Source organism: Nuphar pumila, chromosome 17 (genome assembly GCF_984573655.1).
Source record: "Nuphar pumila chromosome 17, dmNupPumi1.hap1.1, whole genome shotgun sequence".
Taxonomy (NCBI): domain Eukaryota; kingdom Viridiplantae; phylum Streptophyta; class Magnoliopsida; order Nymphaeales; family Nymphaeaceae; genus Nuphar; species Nuphar pumila.
Window position 1 is genome coordinate 10,949,089 of NC_143265.1, and position 16,436 is coordinate 10,965,524.

General features: G+C 37.5%; 1 long non-coding RNA gene across 2 annotated transcripts in view; it reads right to left on the reverse strand.

Moving 5' to 3' along the window:
• LOC149811620 (uncharacterized) overlaps positions 1-14,034 on the reverse strand; it is a 33,933-nt gene extending 19,899 nt beyond the window's left edge. For both annotated transcript variants that reach the window (XR_016428527.1, XR_016428526.1), the window contains exon 1: positions 13,906-14,034. This is a non-coding gene — a long non-coding RNA (uncharacterized LOC149811620). The remainder of the gene's footprint in view (positions 1-13,905) is intronic.
• Between the last annotated feature and the right edge of the window lie 2,402 nt (positions 14,035-16,436).

Here is a 16,436-nt window from a genome sequence, read left to right on the forward strand (position 1 = left end):
TTTCTTCTTTCCCTGCTCATGTTCCCACCGTTTGCCGTTCGCTTGCTCCTGTCGTTCGTCGTTCGTCCGCTCCCGACGTTCCCTGTTTGCCCGCTATTGTCGCTCCCGCCGTTTGCCCACTGTCGTCGCTCCCGCCGTTCGCCTGGAGAAAGGTATTACGGGGACCGGCGTTCGCCCAGAGAAAGGTAGGGGGTTAACCCCCTGCCGAAACAGGCAGGGGGTCGACCCCCGTTCCGGCAAGGGGTTGGAAAGGCAGGGGGTTAACCCCATGCCAGAATAGGCAAGGGATCGACCCCGACCCCCTGTCGGAAAGGCAGGGGGTTAACCCCTTATGTTCTGGAAGGGGGTCGACCCCCTACTGGAACAGCAGGGGGTCGACTCCCCTGCCGAAACGCAGGGGTCAACCCCCTGCGGTTTTCGTCAGGGGGTCGACCCCCTGTGTTTCTGTAGGGGGTTGAGCCCCTGCGGTTTCAGTAGGTCATTGTGTACTGGGCTTCTCAAGGCCTATGCAAAATGTTTTATTTTGCCTCAGTTTTTTTTTGGTGACTTCATTTTAAAACATTATTTTTTGCAGATTTCTCAACGGAACCCGCTTGTGCTCAGCCACCCGTGGTAAGTAAAAAAAACAATGCAAATCGGATAAATACCTGTGGTGAGTAAGTGTTGCAAGCGTATCACATGTTATTTAATTTATTAGATGTAACACTTTATTTTTCATACACTCACTTAGTTGTTGATATTTAGGGTTGCTTTGTTGGAGTTCGGAGATCATGTTGAGCATGATTTTAATGTATGAATATGGAAGTGTTCTTATTTTTGGAGTACGGAGTCCATGCTAGGCATGGTATTAGTTAGTGGAATATTGAAGTGTGTTTGCTGCAAATACATGTTTGTCATTTGTTTGATATGAATGATTACGATGTATTGCAATGTTTGATGTAATTGTATTCATGCTTACATGTAGTTACTTTCAATTTAATGTGTTTTCAATGTGAAATTGTATAATAAAAGCATGCTTCAAATGATTGTATCGTGTCATTAATAGTTTGCACATGAAAATATTAAGTTATCAATGCATGCATCATAATTCTTGTTATTGTATGACATCATATATTGCATGATAAATTTGATATTTTCTTCATCATAGCATTCTGATGGTTCTCTTTTAATTGGTTAGGTTATTATTCATAACATTATAAGAAAATGACTGCAAACCGTGAATGGATGTATTGTAGGATAGTAGACAATGAGTTATCGCATGAATATATGGATGGTGTTGAAGGTTTTATTGAATTTGCAACGGCAAGTGTCAGTACAGTGGATCCCACATGTCAGATTAGGTGTCCCTGCAAGATTTGTAAGAATAATCAATTTGTAGAACCTCATGACGTTAGACATCACCTATACATGAAGGGTTTTGTGAGTGATTATCAGAACTGGACGTTTCATGGAGAAGAATTTAGAAACAATTTTGATGCACGGGTGAATGTGGTGCACTATAATCCATATATGGATTTGATATTTGATGCCGCAGGAACAGAACTGGGTTCTGCTATGAGTTCTAGTGATGTAAGAACTGCCGTAGATGAAGAATCACCAAACGATGCAGCTAGTAGATTTTATGATTTACTTAGAGATGCTGATGAGTCACTTTGGAACGGTTGCGAGAGTCACACTATCTTGTCTGCAGTTCTTCAACTAATGAATTTGAAGTCCGAGTATAATTTGAGTCAATTATGTTTTGACTGTTTGTGCATGATTGTAAAGACTATGTTGCCCAAAGATGAGAAATTGTCACAAAATTTTTATCGTGCAAAAGTTATGGTCAACGCTCTAAGTATGGGTTACAAAAAGATTGATGCTTGTCCAAATCACTGCATGTTGTATTTCAAGGAGCAGGAAAACAACATATCATGCCCGTCATGTGGGCATCCTCGGTTCAAGCCAAAGACAAGAGGCAATGATAGCACGAGATCAAAGGAAGTTTCATACAAGTCGCTCCGCTACTTTCCTATCACTCCTAGATTGCAGCAATTGTATATGTCTTCAAGAACAGCTAAACACATGAGATGACATGCAAATAAAGTTCGACACGAACAAGATCACGATCCTATTGACGCTGAAGCTTGAAAGCACTTTGATCGTACTCATCAGAACTTCACAATGAAAGTGCGAAATGTTAGACTCGGTCTATGTACAGATGGATTTAATTCATTTGGGGATAGATTAACTCCATACTCATATTGGCCAGTATTTGTAACTCCATACAACCTTCCACCAAACTTGTGTATGAAACATCCAAATCTTTTCTTGTCTATGTTGATCCCTGGTCCGACCTCACCTGGCCAAAATATTGATGTATATTTAAGGCCATTGATTGATGAACTAAAAGTATTGTGGGATGACGGTGTTACCACATATGATGCCCACAAAAAACAAAATTTCAACATGAAGGTCGTTGTTCTATGGACAATCAGTGACTTCCCTGCATATGGTATGCTATCTGGTTGGAGCACACATGGGAGGTTGGCATGTCCGTACTGCATGGAGAATTCCAAAGCTTTTAGATTGACGCATGGAAGGAAGCCTTGCTGGTTTGAGTGTCATCGTCAATTTCTACCAAACGACCATCTGTTTCGATGACAAAAGAATGTGTTTAAAGCAGGCATAACTGAAATGGAAGGTTCATCCACAAGATTGTCTGACATAGAGATTCTAAGAAGATTGTGATACTTTCCAGATATATTAACAGATGCCCGCAGTCCTACACCCTTCTCTGGATTTGGAAAGGATCACAATTAGACGAAGAAATCTATTTTTTGAGAACTACCGTATTTGTCGACCCTCTTGATACGGCATAATTTGGATGTGATACATGTGGAGAAAAATGTGTTTGATAATGTGTTTAATATAGTAATGAATGTTAAAGGGAAAACGAAGGATAATCCGAAGGCCCGTATGGATTTAAAAGTAATATGTAAAAGACTAGAATTGGAACTCAAAGAGTATAATGGCAAAGTACTGAAACCAAAGGCAAAGTACGTGCTTGGACCTGATCAAATAAAACATGTATGTCAATGGTTGAGACATTGAGATTTCCAGATGGATATGTCTCTAACATTGTTCGGGCTGTGAAGATTGATGATGGACAATTATATGGGTTGAAGAGCCATGATTGTCATATCTTTATGCAACGATTGATACCTCTAGCATTCCATGATATGTTAGACAAACCTATATGGGGGGTATTGTCTGAGTTGAGTGGATTTTTCAGAACATTGTGCGCATCGGAGGTCGTAGTATCAGATGTAAAGAATCTCGAGGACTTTGTCATCACCACTGTTTGTCTGCTAGAAAAGATATTTCCGCCAACATTTTTCGATGTTATGAAACATTTGATCATACATTTGCCATATGAACTAAGGGTTGGTGGCCCTGTGCAATATCGATGGATATACCCATTTGAAAGGTATATGTTTTTTTATATTTGTCTCTTTAATGATAGATATTTAAAATTTGAAATGTATATTTTTGCCAGATGCATGTTCGACCTCAAAAAAAAGGTTTGTAATAAAGCAAGAGTAGAAGGCTCTATTTGTGAGGCATACACTTTAGAAGAGATTTCAAATTTCTCATCTATGTACTTTGAACCTCACATTCCAACACGTTACACATGCCCGCCCCGTAACGATGATGGAGAACAAGTAACTGTAGCTGACAAGTTGTCGATATTTCAACCACTTGGGCATGCATTTGGTAGTTGTCGATCAAAGCACTTGACAGATCAAGAGCAAGACACAACACACATCTATATTCTTTTTAATTGCTCAGCGATCGACCCATACATCGAGTAAGTATATATAGACGCAACACAATTATAAATCCCTTTATGTTCTATACGTGGATACATGGCTCGGTAATATAAGTATTTGTGGTTTGTAAATGATTTGATCTGGAGTTGCAAAGAGAAGTTTCACATCTCACTGATGCAAAAGTACAAAAAGAACGTGAAACTAAGTTTGTGGAGTGGTTGAAATAGTTGGTAAAGAAGCTAACATAAATTTTGTACTTGTAAACAACATTAAGTTACTTAATTGGTCGTGATCATAATCATTGTTTATGTTTGTGCGTAGGTCTACCATGGTGATGTGTTAAAGATCAAGGAATATGTGATTTAGAAAATGGTCCGACCAAAGTTGTGCAATGCTACAACGGGTACATCGTAAATGGTTATCTATTCCATATAAAAGATTACGGTATAAACAAATCAATGATGAATAGTGGCGTGTGTGTCAAGGGTAGCAGCTACGGTGAAAATGAACATGATTACTACAGTGTTATAAAGGAAATAATGGAGTTGACTTACTTAGGCATAAATAACAGGGTAACTTTATTCAAGTGTCATTGGTTTGATCCAACTGCAACAAGACTCGACAAAGCTTCAGGCATTGTGGAGGTGAATCATAAATCCAGGTTTGGAACATATGAACCATTCATATCAGCCTCGCAAGCTCAACAAGTTTATTATACTTTATATCCGAGTATAAAAAAGTCAGATAGAAATGAATGGTGGGCAGTTTGCAAGGTGAAGTCCAAACTATACCCTGAGTATGATCAGTTACAGGAAGACAAGTTAGCTGAAGACAATGATTACTATCAATCAGATGATATCTATGACTTCGCTTATGGTCATGATGTTGCGTATGATATGCATGTCATATCTCCATTGGCCGATGAAACATTCATAGAAGAATGTGATCCAAATGATATACCAAGTGGATGGGTAAACAATGAAGAAGAAGAAGAAGAAGAATATGAAAGTCAAATAAGTGACAAGGAAGAATTCTCAAGGTAGTGAGCAAAATCTTGTAATACAAACCTCTATTTGAATGCATTGCAATACTTGATGTGAATGATTTGAATTATTTGAATGTATTGTAATACATGATGCGAATGAATAAGTTCTATTGCAATACTTGATGTGAATAATTTGAATTATTTGAATGTATTGTAATACTTGATGTAAATGATTTGAATGCATTGCAATGAATGATGTGAATTATTTGAATTATTTAAATGTATTGTAATACTGGATGCGAATGAATAAGTTGTATTGCAATACTTGATATAAATGATTTGAATTTTTTGAATGTATTGTAATACTTGATACGAATGATTTGAATGCATTGCAATACTTGATGTGAATGATTTGAATTATTTGAATATATTGTAATACTTGATGTGAATGATTTGAATTATTTGAATGCATTGTAATACTTGATGCGAATGATTTGAATGCATTACAGTACCTGATATGAATGATTTGAATGCATTGCAATACTTGATGTGAATGACTTGAATGTATTGTAATACTTGATGTGAATGAATGAGTTGTACTGTACTTGATATGAATGATTTGAATGTATTGTAATACTTGTTGCGAATCATTTGAATGTATTGCAATACTTGATGCAAATGATTTGAATGTATTATAATACTTGATGCGAATTATTTGAATGTATTGTATGACATATGTTATTTGTTAGAATATGGTTCATGGAGGTTACAGTGGTCGCTTATCCAGTAGTAGCCAGGCCCAACCTTCATCTTCACGGGCTCCTGTGATAGGTATATCATTTAACTAATTGGATGTTTGCTTAGTTGAAATGTGCATTCTGAGAATTTATAACGTATTTTTTTACATATGATGTTTCGCCTGTACACGACCCACCTACACTAGTTTATCACACAAGTCAGGAGCCAACACAGGAAGCAGGGTCTTCTCAGTCTGGCACAAGAAGACTCATTCAAATAGTGTATATCCATAATCGACCGTAAGTATTTCATTTTCAATTATTGCATTTCTTATAAATATTTTATATTGATATTTACTGTGTACCAATTCATGTGCAGCACGAGGTTTGAGCCACAAGAAGTAGTACGTGAGATTAGAAATTCACTTCTTCAACATCTACCAGAACCAGTCGCTCAATGGAAAGAGTATCCAAAAGAGGTGATAGATAGATTGTGGTCCTCATTCACGGTATACAGTTGTTTCTCATAGTTAATGTGATTTCTATTTAATTTTTTTAGTCATGTCTACTAACTTTCTGAAAATATTTATAGGCTTCGAATCGCTTCACAACTACGGTGGAGGAAAATGATGCAAGGAAGGTGTGGCAGAAGGTAGCTGCCAATCGATTTGCAGATATGTTGCACAATATGAAGACTGCAGCAAAAAAAGCATCTGGCGGAATAGATGATCCAATACAGTTGAAGGGTCATGACCCTATTACTATCAGGAGAGATTATTGGGATGGAATGTGAGATAAATGGGCAGAGGATGCATTTTGAAATCGCTCTGCGAAGGCTACACAAAATCGAGCGAAAATGCCCAAAGCCCATCTACACATAGGTGGATATAAGACATTTGGGAGCCACCTGAAGAAAATGGTAACTCATCAATATATAATATTAATTTTATAAGTATTGTTGCAAACTTGTTAACTAAATCTTTTATCATTTAACTTCGCAGGAAGCAGAAAAAAGGAGGCATTGTACCATATAAGGATGTGTTTGTTGAAACACATAAACAGAAGACCATGAGAGACTTTGTATCAAAGAAGGCGAGAACGACAACGGTATATATTTATTCTATTAATAATCATTGCAATATGCAAGTTATCATAATGTTATCATTAATTATTAATACATACTTTAAACATTATTTTGTAGGAGGCATATAAGCAACAGATGGTAGAGCAATATGGCGATGACGCTACTCATCATCCATCATTTGATCCTGCAGCATGGGTGACTGCAGCAGGTGAACCCAAAAAGGGTCGTGTGTTCAGGTTTGGGAGTAATATGAACACTTCACCTGTTATTGCTTCTTCCAGTTACGGCTCACAGACTTCTTCCACCACCATAAGCTCCAAGTAGCAGCCTATTCTTTCCAGTGATGATGTACGCCAGATCGTTAAGGACACAATGCGTGACTACTTCCATGAAACCGTCGTCGACGTTCTCCGAGCTGAGTTCAACAATTTTTTGCTGAACATGAGAACTTCGATTGCAAGTCCCTCTCAGGTATGAAAGTTTCATGCAATATATTACATGTCGTTAGATTTCATGTAACTTTGATTGCCTTAACATATTCAGTTTTTGTTGACTGCCTTAGAACACATATGAGCATGCTATAATCACATATCCAGTTTTTTGACTGTCGTAGAACACATATGAGCATGATCGTATCACATATATAACTTTTTGCCTACCTTATAGCACATATGAGAATGGTAGAATCACATATAGAGTTTTTCTGACTGCATTAGAACACATATGAGCATTCTATAATCACATATTCTGTTTTTTGACTGCCTTAGAACACATATGAGCATGATCGAATCACATATATAACTTTTTGCCTGCCTTAGAGCATATATGAGCATAGTAGAATCACATATAGAGTTTTTTGTCTGCCTTAGAGCACATATGAGCATGCTATAATCACATATAAAGTTTTTGCCTGCCTTAGAGCACATATGAGCATTATAGAATCACATATAAATTTTTTTGACTGCCTTAGAACACATATGAGCATGCTATAATCACGTATTCAGTTTTTTAACTGCCTTAGAACACATATGAGCATGCTATAATCACACATTCAGTTTTTTTACTGTCTTAACACACATATGAGCATGCTAGAATCACATATATAGTTTTTTTACTGCCTTAGAACACATATCATTCATAATAGAATCACATATAAAGTTTTTTGCTTTGCCTGCCTTAGAGCACATATGAGCATGATAGAATCACATATAGAGTTTTTCTGACTGCCTTATAACACATGTGAGCATGCTATAATTACATATTCAATTTTTTGACTGCCTTAGAACACATATGAGCATGATTGAATCACATATATAGCTTTTTGCCTGCCTTAGAGCACATATGAGCATGGTAGAATCACATATAGAGTTTTTCTAGCTGCCTTAGAACACATATGAGCATGATATAATCACATATAGAGTTTTTTTACTGCCTTAAAACACATATCATTCATGATAGAATCACATATAGAGTTTTTTGTCTGCCTTAGAGCACATATGAGCATGATAGAATCACGTATAAAGTTTTTTTACTGCCTTAGAACACATATGAGTACATGATAGAATCACATATAGTGTATAATTTATTTCGATATATTTTGTTTATCAATACTGACTGTTCTTTTCTTGTGTAGGTTGCTAGCGATAATCAGCGTAGCGGAGTTGAAGAGACAGATCAAGGCAATGAACAAGAAGACGCACAAAATCTTGGCGATGATTAGATTAATGTGTTGAAGTTCTATTTTTTTTGTTTCGAAATTGTAATTGTTGAATTGTAAATAATTAAACTTGTTAATTTTAAAGTGGAACGATTAATTGTTGTAGAATTTTTTTATATGAAATTTTATGTGTACTTTGTTTTTTATTTACAGAAAATATAAATTGTAGAGGAAATATAAATTATAGCGTTCTCGATATTTAATTTTCAAATAATTTTTTTTATTTTTTTTTAAGTTTGTGACGGATTAGCGACAGATATATCCGTCGCTATACATATAATTTAGCGACGACTTAGCGGCGAATGTAAATCCGTCGCCAAGCCGAGGTCGCTGTTTAATACCGGCGGATTTGCGACGGAATCTGTCGTTCGTTATTCCGTCGCAATTAGCGACGGAATTTTTCCATCGCCAGTTAGCGTCGAAAAATTTGCGATGTCAGCTGTCAGTCGCCTCTTCGTCGCTAATCCGTCGCTAAGCCGGTTAGCGACGGAATGAGGTCGTCGCTAATCCACTGCTTTGTTGTGGTGTAACAGCTCTACCAAACAAGCGCGAGTGGTTGATGCATCTTAAGTGCACAAACTTGGTCGATTTTTTATAAGTTGGCCTCCGAAACTAAAACTTCCAACATATCACATTCATGCAAAATTCAAATGTAGAGCCAGTGAACGAATCTCCTACAAGGAACACACATGCATTTGTTTGGACCTAAGGCGCCACAAACAAGAAGGATTGAAAAAGAAAATTTTGAAAAAAAGTAGCTACATAAGAAGAATAACCCTACAACCTACTAGTATAATCTGAAATATGTTATTCAAAACCGTAACAATCACATTCGTATGATATAACCTATGTCATATTCATTCAACATATCCCAACATGATCACACCACTGACTAGCATCATATAAAATGTGGAGAATAAAAACAAAGTTTATCGACCTGAAGTGACTAGCATCATATAAAAACAAATTAGCAACCTCACATCCAATCAAGCTTTGACAAAATAAGAACAAAGTTCTTAGTTTAGACTAAAGTGGTCATTGCCAATCTATGAAAATTCCCCACATTTAATTAGTCATTTTCCAAAACAAAAAAAGTTGAAACTATTTTTGCTTTTTTTCTTTTGATCTTTTGACCATTGAATGAAATAGTTTATATACTTGGGTAATATAAATTCAATCATTCTGTGTCTGGAGTCTGGTTTTAAAAAATGTACACGTGCATGTGTGTGTTTCACAATGAAATCCAGATACCTTGCTATTTCAGTACATCAAGGATCTGAACAATGCCATCAAACCCAACTTTGGTCTTAAGAAACTTCATTATGTTCTTGAAGAACAACATGAGAAATACCACAAAGACGACATTGACTTCACGAATTGGCTTTTATTTTAAATAATCTAATATTCTTTTTGGTTGAACAAATTACAGTAGTTATATTCAACACCAATAAAAGAATAATGGGCTCAAATTAGTTGAATTGTACAACTTCTAAACATCTTAGAGATCAAGACAATGTCCAACTACAATGGCATTCCAAAGAAACAAATGATGTTGCACATGTTGCTATCCAATATCTTTCTATCTAAAAGTAACTATAAGAAAGGAGAGAACCCAGAAAAAATGAAAGAAATAAGATTTATGACGAAAACGAGAAAAAAATTGGAATCCATCAATGAGTACTTGCACCAAAAATACAGTAGATCAAGTTTGGACATCTTCACCCCCAGAACATGCTGAAGATGTTCCTTTTGTCCTTCTTTACCCTGGTCTCTAGCAAAGGGAAATCGATTCAGTCATAGGAAATGTCCTTAACTATAAAGAAGATGAGAAGAATAAAACCCTCATACAAGTCGATATGAATTTTGGATGTCAATGGGTAATATTGGCATAACATGGTTAACTTAATTGTTTAATAATATTTTGTTTACAGTAAAATTGCCGAAAGAGCATAGTATGTTGATTTCTATATATAATAATAAATGTGATATTGAATGAGCCACATCATACATCATAAAACTATGGGAGAGGATGATAGAGTAACATTTTAGAAGAGAATCAAATATACCATAGAATCAATTTGGATTTATGCCAGGAAGGTCAATGCATGATTGAAGTTATTTTATTGTTAAGACAACTTCTCAACATATTTAAAGAGGGGTAAAAATTTGCCCATCTCAAGGAGATCTACCGATAGCCCATCTCGAGGAGATGCTCTTTCACAAGTTTTGGGAGCAAAAAAAACATGGATGAGTTCTTACATATGGACCGGGTTTACCATATTTGGTGCATCTCAAACTCATGCTCAATTAATGCAAGATCTAGATCATGGCTTCTTAGATGAAACTATTTACATGGACCAACCTCCTGGATTTAGGGATTTTTCCAAACTGACACATGTTTATAAGCTCAAGCAAGCCTTGTACGAGTTGAGACAGTCATCACACACTTGGTTTGCCGGTTCAACACATCTCTCCTTGCCATGGGTTTTTACTGCAGTGTGGCTGACTTTTCTCTATTTGTATGCCATAACTTCTTGGGTAGCATATTTGTACTCCTTTACATTGATGATATCATTATCACCGGCAATAATTCTTAGCTCTTATCTGCTACTATACATCGAATAAGTGATGAGTTTACTATAAAAGATTCGGGAGACCTTTATCATTTTGGGGGAATACAGGTTCAACGATTTGATGGTGGTCTATTTTTAAATTAGAGCAGATATGCTCTTGATATTATGGACAAAGCTCAGATGAAAGATTGTCGGCCTATATCCACACCGATGGGAGGATGTCCCCACCAACCCACTGACTACCCGCCCTTTGAGGATGTTCATTTTTATCAGTCTCATTGGAAGATTATACTTGACATTTATCCTATATTGTTAACTTTGTGCATGCCCCCACAAAGTTTCACTTTCAGCTTTTGAAGATGACTCTTTGTTATATTAAAGAAATTCTTGATTATAGTATTCGACTCCTTGCTCATATTCCTATCATTCTCTACGGGTTCTCGAATGTGGATTGGGTCGACTGCCAACTTACTCGTCGATCTACTACTGGATTCTGTGTTTATCTTGGTGATAACTATTTTTCATGGAGTATAAAAAAGCAGCTTACTAGCACACATTTAGGGATGGCAGTGGGGCGGGGCGGGGCGGGGCGGGGCGGGGCGGGGGACAAGGTTTCCACCCCCGCCCCGCCTCAAAATTTTATCCTCCACCCCCGCCCCGCCTCCGCGGCGGGGATGGATTTTATCCTCCATCCCCGTTTCATACCCTTCATCCCCGGTCCAAACGGGGATGAGGCGGGGCGGGGCGGGGATATTGCGGGGAAAAGTGGTCGGGGAGGGGATCGTGGCGGGGACGGGGCGGGGCGGGGAAAAGTGCACGTCCACCCCCGCCCCGCCTCCGCGGCGGGGATGGATTTTATCCTCCACCCCCGCCTCCATCCCCGTTTCATACCCTTCATCCCCGGTCCAAATGGGGCGAGGCGGGGCGGGGCCCCGCTTTCCCCCGATCCACTGCCATCCCTACACACATTCCAGCACTGAGGCAAAATACAGGTTACTTGCATCTACGACAACCAAGCTCACTTAAATCTCCTTCATCCTTCGTGACCTGAATCTTTATTTCCCAAGCTCCAACTCTCTTTTGCGACAATCTCTCTGTTCTTCATATGACAACTAATCCTGTGTTCTAGAATCGATCCAAGCACATCGAGATTGGAAACCACTTCGTGCATGAAAAAGTAGCTAAACGACAGTTGATCACCAATTTTGTTGCTTCTCACCTAAAAGTTGTAGACATATTCACGAAGCCATTGACTAAGTCTATTTTTCATCTTCTGCAGCTCAAACTCTACTTATGGACTTCTCCTACCCTTAGTTTGAGGGAGGGTATTATCCGTACCAGGTCCAGATCCATGGAATTAGCCCAAGAAGAGTCTCCATGTATCAGCATGTCCACCAGCTGGTTTCCTGGTCCAAGTAGGAATGCGCTAGAAGGCATCCACACCCAAAAGAAAAGATATGTTCCTCAAACTCTAAAAGAGAAATTTTTGGATAAAAAAAAACATTGAAAAGAAAAGAAAACTGCAATCAAGAGAGTCTCCAATATTGGTTTTCCACTTGATTGTAAACACCTGAGGAGTTATATAAATTGTAATAGCCTATGCCACTGATGAATAAGAAGAATCTAGCCTCTATTCGTGGACGTAGGAACAAAGAAGTCAAACCACGTAAAACATGTGTGTCATCTCTCTCTCTCTCATGTTTTTATCTTTTTCTTTCTTACGGCCTTGCTTCAAATTCTTTTAGAGAGATGTTACTTTGTACCTTAGCTGTTGAGACCACCCACATTCCAAAAACAAATGTCTCACTGATTCCTCCTCCATCTTGCAAAGATAGCCCTCCCTTATCTTAAGTATTTAGCACATGAGGCAGCTAAACATGAATTTGCCATATGTTAAGCACCTATATGTAAATTACCATTTCTTTTATTCGTAAACAATAAAAACTATATATTCATCTGTGAGTCAGAGTCACTGAAAAGAACATATAAATCTCATCATTTGACATATGATGGGTACATCCTAAGGTTGTCAGACTAGAGAGCCAGAGAGCCGAAGCGAGAAATAGAACAAGAAGTGATACATTTTAAAATGTATAGGAAGTGAAAATTGAAGAATAAAAAACAATATAAGAATTGAATGAGAATTGAAATGGAACACAAAAAAACTAAAATAAAACTGATTATTCTTAAATTTCATGATTTTTTATTATAAGATTTAAATTTTTAACACAATCTAAAAATGAAGACTGCCAATTTAGAGAAAGCACATGGAAGTGAGTGAGAAGCATGAGAGAAAACACATAAAAACCTGAAAAGTAGAGTCAGAGAACATATAAGAAGAATAGATGAAGCATGCAAAAAGTATAAGAAAAGCATGAGAGAATAAGATTTTTATCAAATTTCAAAAGCGAAGTATTGTGCTTTCAAAGTGAGTTTTCAAAATGCGGGCTTCTCACCTATCTAAAAAGCTTCTAGTAACTCTGGTTCATCCTACATTAAATCTTAATCATCCAGGTACTTCAGCTGAACGGTTAGGATCAACATAGGATGATACCCATCTTATGTCAAAGGATGGGGATCCTTTTTGTAGCGACCAAGGGTGTCCCTTTGCAGCCAGTTTAACACCCCCAACAAAACATAATGAAAAAAGGGAAACAAAGAGCCACAATGATCAGTTTACATCAAAACACAGCAGCAGCAGTAGCAAAATGAGCAATACACACATCCGAAGTCATGGAAGAGCCAAGTAAAAAACAAGGATAAAAACTTTTGGGAGAAAAAACAAATAATGTATCCCTTGACATACAATGCTGTACATCATATGATGATCCTAGATGTCCAACCGGACGCATCAAGATAGCTAGGATTAATCTACACTCACCCGTTCATGCATATGATCCTATCCGTCCATATTCGCACCATGTTGGACAGCTAGGACCAACACATGATGCACAACATCATGTCACAGGATAAAATCCTTTTCCAGCTTGAACTTACCCTGTGTACAACTCAAATGGGAGGGGCCCCTCATAACCTGGCAAGTATGTGACCTTCCCCTCGGAATCAACAGAACGGGCAACAAGGGATTGGTTCGCAAGCAGCACAAGTGAAACCAGAAGAATGACTTCATACAGCGGAACCATTCTCACATTCAAAGAATTCTATGCAAAAGACCATGATTTTTTTTCATGTTTATAGGCAGCTAAAGTTCGGATGCACGCACCTAACTAACTTTCAAATGTATGCTACCGTTCTTTCTTTCATTTTTGAGCCCGTATTCGTTAATCTTGCATGCATCTAATGGGAACTGTACTGGAGCTGATGATGTATATGGCAGGGGTGATTCACTTGAGGACGGATCAGGTGAATTGACAAAAACACAATTTTTTGTGTTTTGAAATCGCCACCGTCCATTACTTCAATTACCACCATTCACGAAAAGTGCTGATGTCATCATTTAAAATGGATGGTGGTGACTGAAGTGATAGACGGTAATGATTTCGAAATACAAATATTTGTGTTTTGTCAAATCACCTGATCTGTTCTCGGGGACCCCAAACACTGGATGTGCATTCGGTGAGCAAGGGAAACTTAAATGCTATAGCTGACAGCCACCGCCCATTTTAAAGCTCCACTTATGAGGCGCTGGATGCTTCTACCGATAAAAACGGTGGAGGCTCTTCCTATTAAGTGCACCTAGAAAAATGGGTCACAAATTTCAGGTGCAATTTTCCTAAAGTAAAAGCCAAGGCTTCCAATGAAGCATGACAAGTTAAGAAAACAAAAACAAGACAGAAATATGCTGATTACCTGCAATATCATTTGCAATGAATGGTCCATAACACAAAATCCCCCCCAAGCTGGCGGCAGTTAAAATCAAGACATAACATTTTTCATATGCAGGATTCCAACTGTTGGTGAAAATCCCACAAGTTCTACACATACACGCATGCACACGTACAGACTTAGTTGTGCGTTAAGATACCTGTTCTTAAGAAATTATAGGGAAAAGAAAACAGAAAAATTCAGTAACTCTAATGTAGCTTGCTGACAATTGTAGATAAAAGACATTAACCCTTCAAGTAAAATAGAGTTGTAAGTTGTAACAACATAGAGATTAAAGCAAATATGCAGATACCTTTTACATCATATAATAACGTAACCAAATTGGGATGAGACATTTTCCAGATGAAAAATGATTGCATGACTGCAGTGAATTACAGAAAACTTACCCACAATTTCCTGCTGACACAAATTAAACAAATCTCTTCAGCCTTCTCCATCTTTTTGTTGATCCCCTGAATAAACCTGCATTTACACACATGGCAGCACCACAATATTTTGCCTGATTATTAAATTTCATTAGTAGTTGTCTCATATGACCTAAAGATAGGTCCAGATTTAGATCTGGTAAATGATGTCTTGGATCTCCAGCTTCATGGTGCACCCGTTAAAGAGGACTCTCCCATGCTAGTATACACCAACATGATGAATACATTAAAGTGGACTCCGGCGATTGTCCACTAGAAGGAAACCCTCCCCATGCTAGTATACATCAACATGATGAATACATTAAAGTGGACTCTGGTGATTGTCCACTAGAAGGAAACCCCTCTCACACGGAGTCTAAGAAGATAGAAAGATCGAGTGATGTTTAAATTATATTAAAGCAAACCTGTAATAAGGAGTTCAAACAAAATATGAACTTCTTGTACTCAAGAATCCATGTACATCATGTACTCTTCACAGAATATATAAAAAGGAAGGATGTCTCCTCTTTGTTGTGATATATATATATATATATATATATATATATATATATATATATGTATATATATATCGAGAGAACCCAACAGTGGACGTAAGTCATGCTCAGATCGAACCACTATAAAACTTGTTTTTCGTGTCAATGTGATCTTATATCGTGTTATCTTTCAGTGATCAGCATTTTTACATGGTATCAAAGCTAGTTGACTCTCATGAGATTTAGGTATCACTGCAGTGTTTTCCCATCCTCTGGTAGCTATGGCATCAAGTTTGTCATCACTGCCTAATCCGGCAGTTTAATCGAACATGTTCTCCCATGTGTTCATAAAGTTGGACAAAGATAGTTACCTGTTGTGGTGCTCACAGATTGAATATGTCATGTATAGCCAAGACCTCATCAAATTTGTGGATGGTTTTCATCCTGTGCCAACTTTGTTTATTAGAGAAAGTGAGCAGTTAAAATCAAATTCTAATTTTATTACATGAAAACATGTTGATCAACTCACTTTGAGTTGGATCATGCTAGGGTTATCTAGGTCATACTGGGACAAATCATTCGAGTCTCATCTGCCAAAGAGGTGTGGATTGCATTAGAGCAATCATATGCATCTTATTTGAGTATGAGAATCCTCTAGTTAAAATGTGATCTTCAGAAAATAAAAAAGGAAGGAAAGATCATAGTAGAATATTTTAATCATGTTAAATTCAGACTCTATTTGCGCGGTCGATGAACATGTCCCTGAAGGAAAGCTGGTTCATTG